The sequence below is a fragment of the Rattus norvegicus genome, chromosome 15 (genome assembly GCF_021556685.1).
Source record: "Rattus norvegicus strain SHRSP/BbbUtx chromosome 15, alternate assembly SHRSP_T2T, whole genome shotgun sequence".
In the NCBI taxonomy this organism is placed as follows: Eukaryota; Metazoa; Chordata; class Mammalia; order Rodentia; family Muridae; genus Rattus; species Rattus norvegicus.
The window spans coordinates 35,145,001-35,150,373 of NC_141548.1; the positions used below are offsets into that span (position 1 = coordinate 35,145,001).

Below are 5,373 nucleotides of genomic sequence, written 5' to 3' on the forward strand. Positions count from 1 at the left end.
CTGTGTCTGCTTCAGCGAAACCTTCCTTCACGTGTCTGCCCCAGCAAAACACCGTCCGACACAACTGACTTTCCGAAGACACCATGTTTCCACCTCAGATGAAGGTGAAGATTAATTCGATGCTGCCTGATGAAGCTGCAGAGCACTAAACACAGAATTCTGACCTTCGATGTCTATAATTCGCAGCTGACAGAGGACTGATTTCAAATGAGTACCATAGTATGGAACACAATGATATTTGCCAAGGATGAGGGTGACTGTAGCAATTCTGCTGTTATTTGAAAAGTAAGTGTAGTGGTTTAAATGAGATTGGTCCCCACGGGCTCGTGCAGTCGCATACTTAGGCCCTAGATAGTAAAACTGTTTGAGAAGGACTATGAGGTGTGGTCTTGGGGAGGAGGTTATTAGGGGTGGGCTTTGAGGCTTTAGGAATTTTGTTGCTCTCCATTAGCTGTTTCTGCCTTGTACTTGTGATTCAGAATGTGAGCTCTCAACTGTTCTTGCCGTCAGGAACTGTGTAAGCCCAATCAAGTGTTTTCTCCACAAGTTGCTTTGGTCAAGCTGTTTTATCAAGCAATAGAATATATATATATATATATATATATATATATATATATGTGTGTGTGTGTGTGTGTGTGTGTGTGTGTGTGTGTGTGTGTGTGTGTTGCTGTGACCAAAATATCCAGCAAACAATTTAAAAGGAGGAATTTTTTATTCTGTCTCATGGTTTCAGAGAGTTAGTTCATGGAGCAGAATATCATGGTGGCTGGAGTGTGTGACAGGAGATGTTCACCTCATGGCAGCAGAGACAGAGAGGCAAGAAGTATCCTGGGGTAAGATACTCCTGAAGACCAGCTCCTAGTGATTTATTTCCTCCACCTAGGTTCCGTCTAATGTTTCTAGAACTTTCCAAATGGCATCACTTATCTGGTACCTATGCCCCTGGCACATGAGTTTATGGAGGACACTTTTTCCTTGGGGGATACTTTTTACCAGCCTACATACCTTTTGTAACAGCCACTGTTGGTAGGCAGGGAGAGGAGCTGCACTTAGGGCTAATGCAAACTACATTTTGTTGTTGGTTGGCTTTGCTTTGTTTGTTTGTTTGTTTGGTTGGTTGAGGCATGGTTTAACTATATTGCTCTGGCTTGTCTCAAACTCACAGTGATCTCCCTACCACTGAGTCCTAGGGTGTGGGATTAAAGGCATGTACCACCATACCTGGTTTATCTAAGTTAACTAACTAATAAAATGTTTGGTAATATGATCTAAGACCCTCTTTGCATATTCTGAAAATCCAAATTTGTTTTATACATGAAAATATTACATATATATTCAATCTGCCATCAGTTTGCACCTTAAGTGAATCATTCATGGGAAAACACAGTTCAACTACCCCGACTACTTCATAGAGAAAGGGGGATGAATTTGCAGACATTTGCAGAACATATAAAGAATTGGGGAAATTGAATTAGACACAGGCCCCATCGGCCTGAAAGGGTAAGCACCTGCCCACAGTGCCCATCAAGCTGCAGGCCCTTCAGCTGTAGAGAGCTTGAGAGAACTAAGCATTTCCCAAAGGAGCGTTGTTATTTAAGCATGATGACAGTGGCCCTGACACTTGGCAACCTACAGAATCAGATGGCTTGTGTTTTCCCACATCACAAAGCTGTCTGATTTCCAGTGCCACATTAATTGTTGGTCCAGTTTTCAAAGGTCAACATGCATCAAAGGTAAGCTTTTCTTGTGAAAAGTGAACTTTCTGTTCAAATCATTTTCTCAGTAAGGAACAAGGACTCTGGTTCCCAGATCCCACAGAGATCAATAAATACCCTTTACCTTCCTCCCCTCTGAATGAGTCAGCATGCCAGGCCTCTGCACCCTATAGATTCGAAGCTTTGATTCAACTCCAGGTGGAAAGCCTCTTTTCCTGACTGACCACGGTGTAAGACATTTTCAAAGGGACACGGTTTACTGTCTTCAATTCACTGTTTCCTCCTCACAGAAGACACCACTTCCTCAAAAGCACAGCCCACGATAAAAACCACTAGCAGAGCTTATGAAATACTGTCCAGGACCAGAGATTTGATGGACAACCACAGAAGTGACACTCAGAAGCCAGTGTGAGACTTCAGGAGACAGACTTAAACCAGTCTGAGAAAGGACAGATTAGTGAGGTATATGACTCAGGAGAGGGACACTTGCCTAGCATGGCAAGGCCTTGGGTTCAAATCCCACAGGTGGAAGGAAGGGAGGGAAGTCTTCCTAAGTCAATGTTGTCTAAGATTGCATGGGTAGCCGGGAGGTAGTAAAAACTTGTTCTCCAGAGGTTTCCAGAGAACTGTTCATGACTTCACCAGTGCAATTGCAGCTGTACACTGACTTGAGCTGGCTTTCCTAGGATTGTCCATGCATAATGCTTTAGGGAGCCTGGAGGCCCTACAGAGTCTTATATGGAGAGTCTGGGGATGAAGAATCTGTATTGTCAACACCTGTCCAGGTGCATTGAATTCTCCCTCGAGGTAGCTCCGTAACCCTTGCTTGGTTTGTAGAACCTTGATTGGTTTGTAGATTTCTCTGACTCTCTGAAATGAGAGCGTATTCACAATTACAGAGAGGTGTGGCCTATGCAGGGGGTTGGCCTGCATGCGGAGCCCACTGGCTGGTGGGTCATGCCTTCAGGATAGATGTAGAGGAAAATCTTCTCTTTAGAAAAAAAAATTATTCACTTGATTTAACCTAATGTTTTAAACCATTACTTTAACACATTACGCATATATAAATAGTATATTTTATGTCCTTTTAAATTTACTTTCTTTTAGTTTGCTGGGGCACATGTTAACCAAATTAAACATTTCAGCAACGTTAACACAATGCCCCAGAGAAGACTCTTGGGCCTGGTGTCTCTCCTGGGGAAGGGTTTGATATTCAGCTTTTGTGTGTGTATGTGTGTGTTTTGAAGTGGTGCCTGTGTAGCCCAGACTAGCCTTAAATTCTCAATCTTCTTGCCTACCTCTCCCCAGTTCTTAGATTATGGGGTGAACAGCTTCACCTGTCCATGAGTCCTTGTTATTGTTTTAACAGTTAATGAACCGAACCAAGGTTTTTTTTTTTTTAATTTTGTCTTCTAGAATGAATTTTAAGAAATAGATTTCTATGAAACCATTCCGCCCAAATTTGTGTTAAATTAGCATATATGCATTGTTTTTAATATTGTCTTACCTTTGAATGACTACAGAATTTGGGACTGTCTTTGGGGTACGTATGACACTGACCAGCCTCTGATGTCATTCAGCCCCTCTTACCAAACTGCCTCAAATTCTATTTGTATTTGAGGTACTCCCCCTCCCCTTATTTTAAGGATAGCTTTAAACTCTATTGCTATTTAACCAATGCTGTCAAAGGCCAAAAAGAGGACTTTATGGATATCATAATAATGACGCTAAGAACCGAGGGTGAGACTTCAGGAGACAGACTTGAGTCATTGTGGAAAAGGGTGCCCTAGGGCTGGCTATGGCTCCATAGAGGGGCACTAGCTTAGCATGTCGTTTTACTCCATTTGTTGAATCAAAGCATCAGATAGAATTCGGGGGAAAGGAAGGTCTTCCCCATTTCAAGGGGAAGTTTGAGTCTTTGTTTGAATTTCTAGTGTCATTCCTACTGGAGACCATCCTGTCTCTTTGCCAGTCTTGGCTGCTCCACTTGGACAACCCCTTCACTCTGTCCAGCAGAGGTGAAATAGATTTATTTGGGGGAAATATTCAGGTGAGGAGGAAGAAAATCAGCAAAATCCCTAATGCTGTATGACTGCTCTGAGAAAACAAATTTTTTAAGTTTTTCCCCAGAGGGAAACTACACCCCAAAAAAAGCAACAACAAACCCAACAGAAGATAGCCACACAAACTTAATTCCACCTCTAACAACTGAAATAAAAGGGAACACTCACTCTTCCTTAATATCTCTCAACATCAATGGACTCAATTCCCCAATAAGAAGACATAGACTAACAGACTGGATATGTAAAGAGGACCCAGCATTTTGCTGCATGCAGGAAACACACCTCAGTGACAAAGACAGACAGTACTTATAGTAAAAGGCTGGAAAGTTTTTTTTCCAGCAAATGGTCCCAAGAAACAAGCTAGAGTAGCCATTCTAATATTAAATAAAATTGACTTTCAACCAAAAGTTATCAAAAAAGATAAGGAAGGACAGTTTATACTCATCAAAGGAAAAATCTACCAAGATGAACTCTCAATACTGAACATCTATGCTCCAAATGCAAGGGCACACATGTTCATAAAAGAAACTTTACTAAAGCTCGGAGCATACATTACACCACACAAAATAATAGTAGGAGACTTCAGCATACCCCTCTCATCAATGGACAGATCATGGAAACAGAAACTAAATGGAGCCACAGTGAAACTAACAGAGATTATGAACCAAATGGATTTAAGAGACATCTGTAGAACATTTCATCCTAAAACAAAAGAATATAACTTCTTCTCAGCACCTCATGGTACCGTCTCAAAAAAATGACCATATAATTGGTCACAAAACAGACTTCAATAGGTACAAGGAGATTTAATATAATTCCATGCATTCTATCAGATCACCATGGACTAAGGTTGGTCTTAATAACAACAAAAACATCAGAAAGCCCACATACATATGGAAAGTAAACTCTACTCAATGATAACTTGGTCAAGGAAGAAATAAAGAAAAAATAAAGACCTAATAGCAATACTCTTCAAACTATTCCACAAAATAGAAACAGAAGGAACACTACCCAATTCATTCTTTGAAGTCACAATTAGGCTTATACCTAAACCACACAAAAACCCTACAAAGAAAGAGAATTTCAGACCAATTTCCCTTATGAATATCGATGCAAAAATACTGAATAAAATTCTCACAAACTGAATCCAAGAACACATCAAAACAATCATCCATCATGATCAAGTCGGCTTCATCCCAGGGTTGCAAGGATGGGTCAACATATGGAAATCCATCAATGTAATCCTCTATATAGACAAACTCAAAGGAAAACAAAACACATGATCATCTCATTAGATGCTGTGAAAGCATTTGACAAAATTCAACACCCCTTTATGGTAAAAGTCTTGGAAAGATCAGGAATTCAAGGCCCAAACCTAAACATTGTAAAAGCAATATACAGCAAGCCAGTAGCCAACATCAAAGTAAATGGAGAGAAACTTGAAGCAATCCCACTAAAATCAGGGACTAGACAAGGCTGCCCATTCTCTCCCTAGCTATTCAATATAGCACTCGAAGTCCCAGCAGAGCAATTAGACTATAAAAGGAGGTCAAAAGGATACAAAGTTAAAATATCACTATTTGCAGATGATATGA

General features: G+C 40.7%; 1 long non-coding RNA gene across 1 annotated transcript in view; it reads left to right on the plus strand.

Annotated features, from left to right (window-relative positions):
- LOC148000968 (uncharacterized) overlaps positions 1–4,938 on the plus strand; it is a 7,449-nt gene extending 2,511 nt beyond the window's left edge. The window contains exons 2-3 of the long non-coding RNA XR_015638808.1: positions 1–285; positions 734–4,938. The exon at positions 1–285 is cut by the window's left edge and continues 258 nt beyond it. This is a non-coding gene — a long non-coding RNA (uncharacterized LOC148000968). The remainder of the gene's footprint in view (positions 286–733) is intronic.
- Positions 4,939–5,373: the final 435 nt, after the last annotated feature.